Below are 15,376 nucleotides of genomic sequence, written 5' to 3' on the forward strand. Positions count from 1 at the left end.
AGCTAAATCCTACTTAATAGCAATAAAACAGAAGCCACTGTGTTCCAGGGATGCTAATGACCTGTGAGTCATCCCTTTTGATTTTTAGAAGGTTGAACATTCAGAGTTTGTCCCTTTTTATGAAACTTTTCAGCTTGAATAACTGCTGGAAAACACACAAGTTAAGGTAAGTTTCCTGCTCACAGACAGCCAGAGAGCCAAGTAACTTCCATCAGCTTCTTAAAGCTCATCATCCTGAGACAGCCTGAGCCTCTGAGGGCACAAATGTAGAAGACAAAGAGGAAAGAACTGATTATGGAATATTTGCCTAGTGTTTTCCTGCTCACAAAGCTCTTCTTCACCCATCACAATTGAGTCACCTCACATCACAGGCTTGGGAAGTATGTACTATTATCTCCACTTAATGGGTAAAGAAACTGAGATTCAGGGAGGTACCATAATTTGTCCAAATTCTCACAGCCAATAAGATGAAGAACCAGTTCTTGGATCCAGGTCCTCTGAATTCAAGTCCCACGCTGCCCCTAAATGCTGTTTTCATATTTATCCTTGATGACAGTCACCTCCTTATGAGATGGAAGGAAAAGGTAATAGGTGCTCAGTAACCTGAAAAACGGCCATGCTTTGACCTCCTCCCTGTCCTCACCAACATCACGCCAGTATCTGTTACCTCTTATCAGGACCATGGTTTTCTGCCAGTCCTTGTAGTAACTGTAATCATAGGAATGATTATTATGTAATAACAGTAACAAAAACAGTAATAATAGTAATTGCTGGTCTTATTATTGTCATGGGGTCAAGGCATGAGCTAGATTAACTATACAGTTGTCCTTAATTTTCCACCCCTCCCTGTATTAATGAGACTTCACTGATCCTTCCATAAAGAAGCGGAGACATTTCCATACCCTTTGAATCTAGTCTCCGATTTGCTTTGGTCAAGAGGATACAGCAAAAATGATGATGCACCAGTTGTGAGCTGGTGTCCTTCCTCTCTCTCTCTCTCTCTCTCTCTCTCTCTCTCTCTCTCTCAGAACCTACCACAGCCATGACTACATGCCTTGGCTTACCCACTGGAGGATAAGAGACTGCATGGAACAAAGCTGGTTTGTCCCAGCTCAGGACATCCCAGACCAGCCAGCCCCCAGCTGACCTAGTAGATGACCACAGACACAAGCAAACCTATCAAAGGTTAACTGAGTCAGGCCTAGATTAGCAGGACCCCCACCAACCCATAAACTAATGAGAAATTATAAATTATTGTTGTTTTAAGTCACTAGATTATGGGATGATTTGTTACACAGCAATAGCTAGCTGCTATAAAGTGGAAGCAGAATTAGACCGAGGTCTTAGAGGCTCCATAGCCTGGATTCTTTCTTATGGAAGAAATCCATAGGAGGAGGATTCTTACTCTGTATGGTAAGAAGCCATACAGAGGCTCCATTCTGTATGGACAGGTAATGTCCTTCTAAACAACCCCAGGCAGCAATGTTGGGAGGGATGTCAATGTCATCCTAATGGAGAAGGATAGGCTGTCTTGTACACTGAGACTTTGGACCATTGTCTATTTGAACAGGAAAGTGGAAAGACTCAGATGACCTGGATTCTGAACCCAGCTAGATCGGTATAACCTTAAACAAGCCACACATCTGTCTAGGCTTCAGTGATCTTACCCATAAGGTGAAGAGTCAGGATGTACTTGTTAAAGAACTAGTATCTGCCAACAGCTCCTGTGTTAAGTAATGTGATACATGCCAAGGATATGAATTTTATACAATTCTCATCCTCAAGAAGCTCACAGTCTGACAGAGACATAGACATTGTGAACAAACAAACCAAAAAAGGCAAAACATATAGGTCCCATGGTAGACAGAATGATGGCCCCCAAAGAAGTCCACATTTTAGTCCTATGTCTGGGAATTTGTGACTAGGTTATCTTATGTGGCAGAGAGCAGTTTGCAGATGTGACTTAGTTAAGGATCTTGAGATGGAGAGACAATCCTGGATTATCCAGGTTGTTACAATTACAACTAATCACAAGGATCCTCATAAGAGAGAGGCAGGAAGGTCAGCATCAAAGAGAAAGCTGTGAAAATACTACTTGTACGTAGCCGACTTGGAAGAGGAGGGAAGGGGCACCAGCCAAAGAATACAGACGGCTTCTAGAAGCCAGGAATACAAGGAAATGGATGCTCCTGAAGAGCCTCCAGAAGGAACGCAGGCCTGCCAACACTTTGATTTTAAACAAATAAAACCCATTTTGGACTTTTGACTTCCGGAACAAGAAGAGAATAAATTTGTGTTGTTTTAAGCCACAAAATCTGTGGTCCTTCCTTAGCTCAGTACCTGGCTCTTAAGACATCCTCTGGCACACAAGAGGTGCCTCCCAATGATTCCCTGGTGACACTGCCAGTGTCAGGCCCGAGGGAGCTTTCAAGAAGGTCTCTTGGGATGCTCAGTCCTCAGGCCCATGGCTTCTCAGATAGACCTGGGGGAAGAGTGTCCCGAGATGTCTCTGGCTGGCAACCAAACTCCACCTCCTCTTGGCTTGTGCTGCTCCTATCCAGCCACATGTTTGTTGCAGACTGAGGCAGAGAGACAGAGAAAGAACCAACCTCAACCTCAGGACCCCTGCAAACAGGGCTGCTAGGCACAGAAACTGGTACACGGTTTCCACAAAGGCATTTGGGCCACCAGAGCAGAGAGACAAGAGAAACCAGAGTCTCATTGTTGGCCAAGCGGGCACTCTCAAGGCTGCTTCCTTCCAGAAGGGGCTCCCTTTTGTAGTTCTTACTCAGATGCTGTATAGACTAGCCCTGCATAAGAACCACTGCCCATTAATGCCTCCTATGACATCTGCTTATCTCATTTCCTCATTGCCCTGTGAAGAGAGGATGCATTCTGAGGTGTGTCCCCTCACAGACATCAGAGGTTGTCATGGATAGGTCAAACCAAGCAAGACTCACGGCTTCAAGCATGGGGATCAATCCCACCCCTCCCCTTTAGTTAATTTCATCCCCTTTGTGTTTAACATCGACTCAGCCGATTCCTCAAACTACTTCATTTGTCTCTGCAAGAGAAGATTCTCAGAGATATGCATTTTAAACAAGTCTTCACTTTCATCAGGGTAACATATGTGATTATAGCTTTCACCTGAGCTCAGTTGTAATACCAAGTGGTCCTTGTCCCTCAAAACCAGCCTCAGGAATTACAAATGACCCCCCAGCCAAGTTCTAGGAAGCAGATTGACCCTATGCACTGTGAGACCATCTTACCCCTCCTGCCTTATGAACAGGTCACTTACCTACTGCCCTAAGAGCAAGACAAGCTCCACTGACTCAAAGCCCAGAGCTCTTGCTTTTTAAAAGCGATCTCTTAGCTCTGCCCCAAGAATGTCATTCTTACAAAAGATATACATATAGTATCACAACCATGGACAACCTCAGAGAAACTGTGGGTATTTCATGGGGATCCAAAAGTGGCACCAAAACGATTGTCTGTGTTGCTTCAGATCAATGACAGTCTTTAACCCTTGACCGCAGGAATCCCTAAAGTCACCAAGTTATGCCCTCTGTGCCCCAGGCAATCACAGCATAGCGCTTCCCCAGTCAGAGCCAGAGAGTCCCACAGTGTAGCCTGGGAGCTCCAAGGCCACTGACCCCCCACGCAGAGTTTCCGCTCACCCTGACACTGGTCCAGAGCCCTGACTGCCCTTCCTGTATTCATCTGGCTTTAGGGGGGCTGAGTGGTGGTGCTGGAAAGTCAGTCCAACCAGGAACGGATGGGCACCAAGGGAATGGAAATGTGTTTTAGAAATCATGAAGCACTACATAAACAGTCTATAAATGTGAGGTCCCATTTCGAGCACTATCCTTGTCACACACATCCCCCACCCTGTTGCCCACCCTTCCCCACCCCCTCCCACCCTCCTTACCTAGATCTTGCTCTGGGGTTGGGTGAAGCTTGGTTTTCCATCTCAACCTCTCTACTCACCAGCCGTGGGACTTTAGCCACATTGTCTGACGTCCCTATGCCTCGGTTTCCTAATTTGTAAACTAGAGGTAAAAATAGTCCTTACCTTGTGGGATTAGGAAGAGTTCATGAACGTGAAGTGCTCAACGCGGTGTCTGACACAGAGGGATAAAAGCACAACCCAGCCTCACACTTCCTGGCTTTTGCACATGCTGTTCCCTCTGCCTGGAGAATTCCTACTCTCTTTTCAAGGTGCACCGTTGATGCTATTAGATCTTCTAGGAAACGTTCTCCGTCCCCTCCAAGCTGAGTCCTCCACTGCCTCCTCTGTGCTCCTGCACAATGGTGCCCCTCCTCCATGACAGCATTGGCCACACTAGAGTTACCATTTTCATTGCATGTTTCTCTCTCCCCAGTTACGAAGTCCTGAGGGCAGGAACTACGCCATCCATCTTTGGATCTCCAAATTATGGTTTCATGCCTGGTATAAAGCAGACACTCAATAAAGGTTGGCTGACTTAATGGAAGTAATGAACTCGTTACGCTCGTTAATGAGGGAGAAGCAAGGAAAACACACAGAAGAGTGTGACAGCCATGTAAGATATAGTGGGATCAAGCGTTCCTTCAAGCAGTGTAAGTAATAAACTCTACAGCTGTGACCCTCCACCCTACTGACTTAATTGATCTGAGGTGGGACCTGGGAATTCAAAAAAAAATTTTTAAGCTTCCTAGGTGATTCTAATGTGCAGCCAGATTTGAGAACTACTACTCTACCCTCCTGCCCTAAAGTCTTGTCCTATGAGTTCAGAGGGGCAATTTGTTGGGCTTCCCAGGTCCCACACAGCCCAGCCCCATCCCCCAAGAGGTGATGCCTTCCAAGGGGGGTTGGCCCTGGGGATCTAATCTGGCAGCGGAGCACCTGAAAGGTAGGGCAAATAAGAAAGGGGGGCTGGACAGACAGGTGAAGTGCACAAGACAGGTAAGAGGGGCGTGAGCTGAGCAATGGGTCCCAGATCAAGTCAGACCCATCACTCTTCAAGATCCAAGCAGAGGGTCCCTTCTGAGAAGGCTTTGCTCACGCACCTCCATGCCCAGAGCTCTCTGTAGCTCTCCATCAGCCCCTGCCCACCTCTCAAAGGCAACGCTCTCCTGTGAGCAACCCTACCTCAATCCTGGGGATCCTCAATGGTTAGTAAATAGCGAGGTGAAGAGAAGAATCCAAATTACAGAGTATTTTTAAAGACAAGCAGGATAACTAACTGTCTTCAAATGTAAAAAATGCTCCCACCAAAAGCTAACAGAATAGACCCAAGGCGGCACAGAGAAATAGAGGAGTCATCTGCAATTAGCACACTGTTGATATGTAAACAGCAGCCTCAAAGTAGTTGAAAATAGTTTGTTTGCTTGTGTGAATTAACATTCCCCTGCAATATTATGATAACAATGGCCTACCTTAGTTTCCCTGCGCGCCTCCCCCCCCCAGTCTTGTTTACACTCTTATTAATAGTGAAAAGGAAGCCCGGTTTTACTGGCTTCAAATCACCCTAGACTGCAGACCACCGAAGTCTGAATTAATGAGCTTGAACTGTATGCATCTGTATCCTGAAGCTGTCTCAGCTCCCCTGCACAGGTTTTCCTTCCAGGACCATGTCTCAGATGACAGAGCCTCTGTCCTCTTGGAAAATTCTATTACTGATCCTGTTTACAGATGAGGGAGTGGAGGCACAGAAAGCTGAGACAAGTGGCCTGAGTTGCACAGCATCTCAGCCCAGGGAATCTGCACCAGCACCTGTGTTCTTAATCATAAGCATCCCAGTCCTGGGGAGAAGATCCAATTCCCAGATCGGCCATCAACTGTGATCTCTTCTACCTGACCAGCCCTGGGGCTTCCTCCCCTGGCCCTGCGTGGCTCCCTCCTCTTGGTAACTGTGAGTACCAACCTGTCTTTCCAGTGGCAACCGTTTCCTGATCTATTGGCCTCACCATACCTGAACCTGTTTCCTCATCTGCATCAGTGGAGAATAGCACTGCCCTCTCAGGTTTGTTGTGGGGACGAAATGAGATGATGCATGTAGAGAGCACCTAATGTAGCACCTACTACACAGTAAGAACTTCATAAAGGCAGTATTATCACTGGCCTTGCTGCTGATGGTATATTCTCTTTGCTCCTAAGACCCACGCTTCACAGGTAAGGAATCCAAGACCCAGGGATGTGTGACTTAGGGCATCCTGCCCAGTGCCTCTTGGCAAGCTGACAATGGGGCAGGGATTGGAACTCAAGTCTCCTGCCCCCCAACAGCCCCTCTCGAACTGCTAAATCCCCGTGCTGGTGCTGGGGTCCGTTCCCTCTGCAGATGCCATGAATCATCAGGACCAGTCTTAACATACACACACACACACACACACACACACACACACACCCCACTTCCGTTTTCTTCCCACTAAGGAGGTCTTGCTTTTGAATTGCACATGCAGGTGAAATCACTGAGCCTCTCCTTTTGCTTTGCGCCCCAGTGTACACAACAGGGTTGTCAACATGTGACACAGTGACAGAAGACGGTGTAAGTGCACGTAGCGGGCCCTTTACTTTCCACCATCAACACCACTCAGGAGAACAGAGAGTGGGCTCCAGCTAAGCTGGCTTTTCTTTAGCGTCTTTACTTCTTTTCTGATTCTTCGAGGGTGGTGAGCAGGGGTGGGGGTTGCCTCCACTTTTCCCACCTCCCCAAAATATCCTCGGCAGCAGCTGCCAGGGACCCTCCTCCAGCACAGAGCACAGATGGAGTGGAGGCCTCCATAACCAATAGCCCCATCCCTCCTCCTGCACCAAACTCTGTCTCCCCACCGACAGGCTCCTTCTGGGGGCAGGACCAGCCGGTGCCCAAGTCCTTCTGAAATCAAAACCCTCTGGATATGATTTAATCAACAAAAAAAATAGTATTGGACTACAACCAAAGTATGAAATAAATATATATGAGTCCATACAAAGATAAATGAGTGAACCAATAAATAAAGGGGGAGAAGAGACAAATGTCTGATGCAAAGAATTCCAAATAATTTATGTAGATCCTCTGTCCTCAAAGAGGTGGACCATAACTCTCCACCTTCAGGTCCTAGGGCATCCTTCCAAAGAGTACGGAGTATGGAAAGAGTATGGAAAGTAGGGATAAAGAGCAACTTTTCAGTGGGGAAACCAACCAACATGCCTCACCCAGCTGATCAAGCAGTGATGAGTCACGTGGATCGGATACATCCTTGATATGGTGTGATGTGATGAGGATGGCATTCACCTCCGGGGTCTTTCTCCAAAAATCCATAACCCCAGGCTAATCATGAGAAAAATACCAGACTAATCCCAGCCAAGGGACATTCTACCCAAAACTGTCAAGATCATCAAGAAAAGGGAAGTCTAAGAAACTATCCCAGCCATGAGGAGCCTGAGAAGCCATGATGAGTTGGTGTCCTCATCATCCACATGATGGAATGTGGTGTCCTGCACGGGGTCCAGGAACAGAGGAAAGACATTAGGGGAAAACTAAGGAAGTGTTCATGAAGTATGGACTTTAGTTAATAACAACACATCAGTATTGGTTGGGATTGTGATAGATGTACCAGACTGACATAAGTAGTTAATAATAGGGGGAATTTGGTGTGGGTTATATGGCAGCTCTCTGTACTCTCTTCACACTTTTTCTCTCAGTCTAAAACTAATTTAGGGCAACTGGGTGGCTCAGTCAGTTGAGTGTCCGACTTAGGCTCAGGTCATGATCTCTTGGTTAGTGAGTTCGAGCCCTGTGTTAGGCTCTCTCCTGTCAGCGCAGAGCCCGCCTCACCTCCAAACCTCAGTCTCCCTCTTTCTGCTCATCCCCCACTTGCTCACATGGGTACATATGCCTGTGCGCTCTCTCTCTCTCTCTCTCTCTCTCTCAAAAATAAACATTTAAGGGGCGTCTGGATGGCTCAGTCGGTTAAGCGTCCGACTTCAGCTCAGGTCACGATCTCGCCGTCTGTGAGTTCGAGCCCCGCGTCGGGCTCTGGGCTGATGGCTCAGAGCCTGGAGCCTGCTTCCGATTCTGTGTCTGCCTCTCTCTCTGCCCCTCCCCCGTTCATGCTCTTGTCTCTCTCTGTCTCAAAAATAAATAAACATTAAAAAAATAAATAAATAAAATAAAATAAACATTTAAATAATACAAAAACAGGGAGGGGGACAAAACAAAAGAGACTCATAAATATGGAGAACAGACTGAGGGTTACTGGAAGGGTGGTGGGAAGGGGATGGGCTGAATGGGGAAGGGGCACTAAGGAATCTACTCCTGAAATCATTGTTTCACTATATGCTAACTAATTTGGATGTAAATTTTTAAAAAACAAAACATAAAATTAAAAAAATAAAAGTAAACATTTAAAAAAATAAATAAAACTAATTTAAAATAAAAATCTATTTAGGGATGCCTGGGTGGCTCAATCAGTTAAGCGTTTGACTTCTGCTCAGGTTATGATCTCTGGGTTGGTGAGTTTGAGGCCCTTACCCCCTCCCCCTGCCACCTCTGTCCAGCTCTGGGATGACAGCTCAGAGCCTGGAGCCTGCTTCAGATTCTTTGTTTCTCTCTCTCTCTCTCTGCCTTTCTCCAGCTTGTGCTCTTTGTCTCTCTCTATCAATAATAAATAAATAAACTTTAAAACAATTATAAAAAATTAAATAAATAAGTAATAAATAAAAATTGATTTAGAAAACAAAAAATAACAAAACCTCCTCGGGCAGTCCAGGACACCCTGCTTACGTTGCATTACCTCACGAAATCATGAATACTGCTGGAGGGCCCTTGTCCCCACCCTTGGCGTGCCTGAGGTGGGGGAGTAGGAGAAGGGAGGGCAGGGACCCAGCAAATGGACGGAGCCCACCTCTCCTTTCCGCATCAGCTTCCTTTCATCTGCTTTTATCCTCACTTTCCACATAGAATTTTCACTAGAACAAAGGATTCCTCTGCTCACAGGAAGGAACGCTACTGACCCAGTCCAGCCCCACCATAAAAGTTCCAGAGAGAGGAAGGGGAATCTTCAGGGGATTCACCTAGAAAGGGACAGAGCTGGAGCTGAAGTCACAGATCATGGGGGGTACCTGACAGCGTCCCCCAGGTGCTGCCCACAATCTCACCTGTGAGCCTGGAGCTCCTTGAGGCCCATCTGTGTCTGTCGGACCCAGAAGTGAACTTGAGACAGGGAGGAGGTCAACAACCCCTGAGGAAAGAATGAAGGACATCATTCCCGCCGCGTGACTGTTCTAAAATGCCAGTGCTGTCCAAAACTAGAGAATTCCGCCCACATTTCAGATAACCGCGAAGTAGAGAGGTTTCCCCGGTCTATGCCCATGTAGTGTGTGATTTTATTAAAACAGACTCTTTTATATCTTTCAGTGAGCCTGTGTACCGGAGGCTGGCTTTGGAGAGACGTTCATGTATCCATTCACTCATCTTAAAAGCTTTATAGAGTGCCTCCCACACATTATTAACAACGGGAACACTAATATTCATACAATTGGCATTCACCGAGCACCTGCTATGTGTCGGGCTCGGCTCCAGGAGCGACAGATGCAGCCCCGAACAAGCCTGGCACATGCGTGCCCTCGGAAAGCTTATACTCCGGCACCCTACCAGTGCCCCTCTTTGCCACTGGATGCTTCCTGGGTGCCCCTCTTTGCCACTCGGTGCTTCCTGGGTCCCCCTCCTTGCCATTCAGTGCTTCCTGGGTGCCCTCCTTGCCACTCGGTGCTTCCTGGGTGCCCCTCTTTGCCACTGGATGCTTCCTGGGTGCCCCTCTTTGCCACTGGATGCTTCCTGGGTGCCCCTCCTTGCCACTCGGTGCTTCCTGGGTGCCCCTCCTTGCCACTCGGTGCTTCCTGGGTGCCCCTCCTTGCCACTCGGTGCTTCTTGGGTGCCAGGCATCATGATCAGAATCTCTCACCTGATCTTCACAACAGCCCTCACAGGTGAACACCATGGATGTCCCCGTTCTTTAGATGAGGAAATGCAGGCCTGGTCCCTGGCCCAAAGTCATTCAGTCCGCAAGTAGCCAAGCCAGGATTTGAACCCAGGCACTCTGAATTGGGGACGTGCGTTTCAGTGACCACATGAGGGTGTCAGCGTGGGCCACGGAGGCCTGGCTGGTGAAGCACACACATCAGGCACCGTAGTCACATAGGAAACAAAGCAGCCTTTGTTCCTGGCAACTGGTAATGGGTCCAGTGTCTATCCCTCACCCCCTTATATGCAGGGCTCTGCGGAAAAAGCTGAGACCAGGAGGAAAGCTTTGCCGGGGGGGGGGGGCCTGAACCTCCAAACCTAGGATGGTGACACCCTCGGAGCAGGCCCCATGTGACACCTCTCTCATCAGAGAGGAAGGAGGTAGGGCTGCATGCCTGGCTGGTTTCGCAGGTGGAAGAGGGGCAGAGCCTCCATCCCTGCCTTTAAGATCCAGACATGCCACCCACGAGTGCAATTTGTTCCAGAGAATGTCCTTACTCTGACCCATCAGATTATCAACATCTCCCGTGGGAGGGCACAGTTAAGAAGGGGTTGGAGAGGGGACACTTCCAGGCACGAAGGGAGGCAGGAGCAGAGAGAAAGTATGAGGAGAGGAGAAACGATGTCCCCTTGTCACACTGTGGGCCTGGTCACAGGTGCCACAGGAGAATAAGATGGGCTTCCTGTCCTAAAGCAACTCAACTCGCAAGAGGGTTACACAGGCTCTAAGCTTCTACATGAGTAATACAACCCAGCAGAGCTGAACCAGCTGGTTGGGGGTGGAAGAGGCTTCTCAGAGGAGGGGAAGGCCTTGGTTCCTTCATCCAAGCTGGGTTTGAAGGGTATGTTGAAGTTCTCCACAGAGAAAGGAAAAGAAGAATACAGCAGTAAGCACCAAGACCAGAGCATGGCAGCCACGTGTGGGTCACGAGATTCTGAAGGGGCAGGTGTACCTGGAGGGTGCAGGGTCCGGCAGGCTTGTGAGGCAATGAGGCTGGGAAGATGGGCTGGGAGTCCGACTCCAGTGGCCCATGTGTGTGATGCTGGGGAATTTTGCCTTTTTTTCTTTTTTTCAACGAGCCCTGGGATAAGTTTGAGTTACTTGGTTTTGTTGTGGGTTGGGGGCTTATGGGGTCAGATTTGTGATTTAGAAATTTATTCTGACAACCAGTCCAAAGAACTCATTTTCATTCAAGTAATGTCCCTGACACTCCACAGGGGGCTGGAGATATAATGGCAAACTGTGCCAACCTGATCCCAGCCATCACTGAGCTTAGGGATTGGCAGACAAGTTAGACACGAGATCGGTATTTAATTCCAACTGTGACAAGCCCATAGACAAAAAGTCCAGGGGATGCCTGAACATTTATCTAAGGCCTCTATAACCTATCGGGCATATCAGAGAAGACTTCCCTGAACGAGAGACATCTAAAGTAAAACCTGAAAACTGAGAAGTGTCCTCTCGGGGCCAAGACGAAAGAGCTCCACGTGAAGGGACAGCCTGTGCAAAGGCCATGAGGGATTTGGAGCATGACACACAAAGACGGCCAGTGTGCCTGGAATGCAGCGAGATGAGATTGAAAAGAGAGATAAGGAGCCAGAGAGGGCAGTGTCTCAAAAGCCATGGCAGGGATTTTGGACTTTTTCCTAACATCAGGGTCAAACCACTAAAGGGTTTTAAGAAAAATTATACCAAGATCCCGTTAGCATTTTAGAAAGACTTTGCTCCCTGACACATGGAAAACAAGGCTCAGTGAGAGCAGGGAGAATGACTGGGGGTAGAATTAGAATCAGGAGATTTGGCGACTGTCTTTGTTGAGGTGAAGAGGCAAGGGAGAATGTGAGTCTGAGGATTTGAGCTTAGAGGGAGGGCAGTTGGTGACCTAGGACCAAGAGGGAGCACAAGAAAGGAACATTGTTGGCAGGGACCAGGAATATCTGTGCAAGACTTCCTACAACCCTCACTATTCAAGAACAAGTTGCAACGGTGGTCTTCCGAGGAGGCAGGAGGAAGAGAGACCACGAGAGGCAGCAGGTGGAAGGCACCCTGGCCTCTCTAGAATCCACTGCTAGTATCTCCCAGAGAAGCTGGCAGGGAGAGGGGCCAGGAGTCTTCTGAGCCACCGTCCTGACCCCGTGGGGACACAAACTTACTTCCCACTGGCTCAGTGAAGCAGAACTAGAGGCACAAAAGTTCCCCACTGGCTGACATTTTGGGGAGCTCACAGAAGGGTGAGTTTCTCATATCCAATCCCAGCACCAATGAGGAGCTGAAACATATTGTACCCATTAAAACAGAAATGCAAATCAGAAAGTCAGGCATTTGTGTCCATGACAACAGGGGGAACGTATTTTGGCAAATCTGAGTTCATTTATATTCAAATAAATATTTCAGTCTATGACTCTGGCACTTTTTTGCATGAGATATTTCAGAACCATATTGAATGTTGCTCTCACGCTAAGAACTTGAGAATTAAAATGAGGGCCAATTTCAAAGTCTATCAGGCTCCAAGATTTAGGGTTGGTTTTACCTCAAAGAATGATAAAGTAGAGGGTGATTCAGCACATTTGTATACAGACTTTTTGAACCAGAAAGGCCAGCTCACTATTATCCCATACGGCCCCTTCTTTGCACAGATAGGAAAACAGGCCCAAGCGAGGCTAAGGCTCACCCAGCAACTCAATCCGAAAGTCAGGGTTCCTGCTTCTCAGGCCCATGGTGTCCCCGGCTCATCAAGCCAAATGCTGCAATCAGAGGGAAAGCAGCCAGGGGCGCCTGGGTGGCTCAGTTGGTTGAGTGCCCGCCTTCGGCTCAGGTCATGGTCTCACGGTTCTGTGAGTTTGAGCCTTGCATCAGGCTCTGTGCTGATGGCTCGGAGCCTGGAGCCTGCTTCGCATTCTGTGTCTCCCTCTCTCTCTGCCCCTCCCCCACTCGCACTCTGTCTCTCTCTCTCTCTCTCTCTCTCTTTCTCTCAAAAATAAAAAAACACTAAAAAATTTAAAAAAAAAGAAGAGCAGCAGGAATAAGAAGGCTTTAATAACATCATCAATTCTTTCTCTTTCAAGGGAGATTCTTTTCCCTAATTATAAAAGCCATCTACACCCTTTGTGGCAAATCTGTATATTAATGAAAACTCTACAACATTGTCTCTATAAACCCTACAATTCCCTATAAAATCACCACAAACATATTAACAGATTCCTTTTCCAGTTTTTTTCTGTGCACATGTCTTTCCTGAGCTGCAATCTTTATTTATGTATAATTTTGCACGATAAGCTTTTCTCAAGTCATGAAAAACTTTTCATATACAAAAAAGGTTAATGGATGAGTAATATTCTATGCTATAAAATATCCGATACATTTACTAAATCATTTATTTAATGCACTGTTGGATATTTATGTAGTCTCCACATTTTTTACTATTTAAATAACACTGCGTTGGATATCTTTGTGCTTAAATCTTGATACATCTTAACACATTGGACTGTTTCCTTGGAACAGATTGCTACACGTAGAATTACTGGGCTAAAGACCACAGGCACTTGAAAGCCGCCTGGTTGGTGCCGTGTTCCAGGAAAGGTTATACTGTTTGCTCATGGAATGTGCAACGCCAATCTCACCAACACTTTCCGCACCACCCCAGCATCAAACGGCACACAGCCCACCAAGAGGGGAGGTGGGAAAGGCCCAGATAAACACTCCGCCACCAGACTTTAGAGGAGCAAGTAGAGGTGTGTCCACCCTCAAGATGGGGAAATGTCCTAAACCAGGTGCTGGCTCTGTTCTCTGGGAGGATCACCCACATTCATTATTTTTTTGTGGCTCCTGTCTCCGGGCTCTCAGAGACCCTTCCCGGCCCACCATCTTCCATGGCCACATCTGAAGCAGGTGGCAGAGACCATTCCCTCCTTCAAGGCTGTGCACCTTCAGGAGCAGCCTTCTCGTGCATGTTCGGGGACTCAGGAGTTGTTTCAAGGCTACTCAGCCAAATCTGTCTCAAGTCTATCTCTTTCTTGTAGCACGTTGCCAAAAGCAGAGAGTAAAATCCGGCATGTTATCGCTTTGACTCTTGCCAGCTGAGTCCCCTAGAGCCTCAGGCCCATTAGGCACATAGTCTGCCTTCCAATTTCTCACAAGGTAACGGTTGTACCAAAGGTTTTGCACCTGCACATCCTGGGTCTCCATATTTCCAGCCTCCGAGATTCGTTTCCTTGCTGCATGCCACCTGACCACCAAGGCAACGTCTGATATCTTAGGTTTTTGTCACAGCACCATCCCACTCTGGTACTGGATTATATATCAGTTGAGGCAATGCTAGCTGCTGGAGAATAACCCTCCCCACCCCCCCAGTTCTTAGTGCATTAATACAATATAAGTTTTTTCTAATTCTCTTCAGGTCCGGAAAGGGGGTCTTGATCTGACCATTGGGCTGTTTTCCTAGTGACCAGTGACCCCACTTTCTGGGTTATTTTTATCTGGTGACTCTGTCACATTCAACCTTTGGCTTCTGAGGTCCCCATGTTCGTGGGTATTGAGCTGGAAGAGCATACGGAGAATCAAATGTGGGAGTTTTCCGTGGCCAGGTCTGGAGTGACTCACTCACATCAATTCCACTGACTTTCCACTAGAATTTGGTCACATGGCCACACCTAACTGCAAAGGAGAATGAAACATGTTGTCATCTATAAGCCAAGGAGGAAGACAAATGGCTCCTGGTGAACCCAAAGCAGAGTCTTCTGTCCTTGGACCTTCCCTCCAAGGTCTAACCCCACACTCACCTGGTCTGTCCCATCCACCACACCCTGGTCCTGGCCCCATCAACAGAGCCCATCTTTAACTAAAATCTCATTCATCACAGATTTCTTTTCATCGATTTTGACTTCTTAAAATACTGTATTGAAATATTGTGTACCTCAATGGCGAGTTTTTCAGCCTCCCCTTACAGTTTACATCTAGGTAAATGTTCAGTCCTCTCACCCAAGTCCCAGCCCTGCTTGTGTTGCAGAATCAAGAAGAGGAACCCCACTGGGGACTGGTTTTTCCCCAATTTGAGGGAATCATTTTCCACTCTCTTCTTTTAGAAAGAACAGCTCACCCATGAGGCTCGTCCATTGTCTATTATCCCACATGTTATGACAGAAAACAGAACCGAAGACGGAGTCAAGTTCTAGCTCAGCCACTGACCAGCTAGGTGTGCGATGCAACACGAGTTTCTTGACCTCTCTGCGTCTTCTTGCTTATTTGTAAAATGGGGATCCCAAGTCCTGGGTCATGGGATTTCTGGGCGAAATGAGAGAGCGTGTGAGAAAGCCCTCAGTCCCGGCTCGTGGAGGCTTGTAACAAATATTAGCAGAACCTGAATTCCTAATGTTTACCAAGAAGGCCAGCC

General features: G+C 47.5%; 1 long non-coding RNA gene across 1 annotated transcript in view; it reads right to left on the reverse strand.

Annotated features, from left to right (window-relative positions):
* Window positions 1-378: 378 nt before the first annotated feature.
* Window positions 379-15,376, reverse strand: part of LOC109502248 — a 29,115-nt gene continuing 14,117 nt past the window's right edge. The window contains exons 2-5 of the long non-coding RNA XR_002744426.2: window positions 9,122-9,204; window positions 4,073-4,447; window positions 668-708; window positions 379-563 (exon numbers count right to left, since the gene is read on the reverse strand). This is a non-coding gene — a long non-coding RNA (uncharacterized LOC109502248). The remainder of the gene's footprint in view (window positions 564-667; window positions 709-4,072; window positions 4,448-9,121; window positions 9,205-15,376) is intronic.

This window comes from Felis catus, chromosome C1 (assembly GCF_018350175.1).
Source record: "Felis catus isolate Fca126 chromosome C1, F.catus_Fca126_mat1.0, whole genome shotgun sequence".
Taxonomy (NCBI): domain Eukaryota; kingdom Metazoa; phylum Chordata; class Mammalia; order Carnivora; family Felidae; genus Felis; species Felis catus.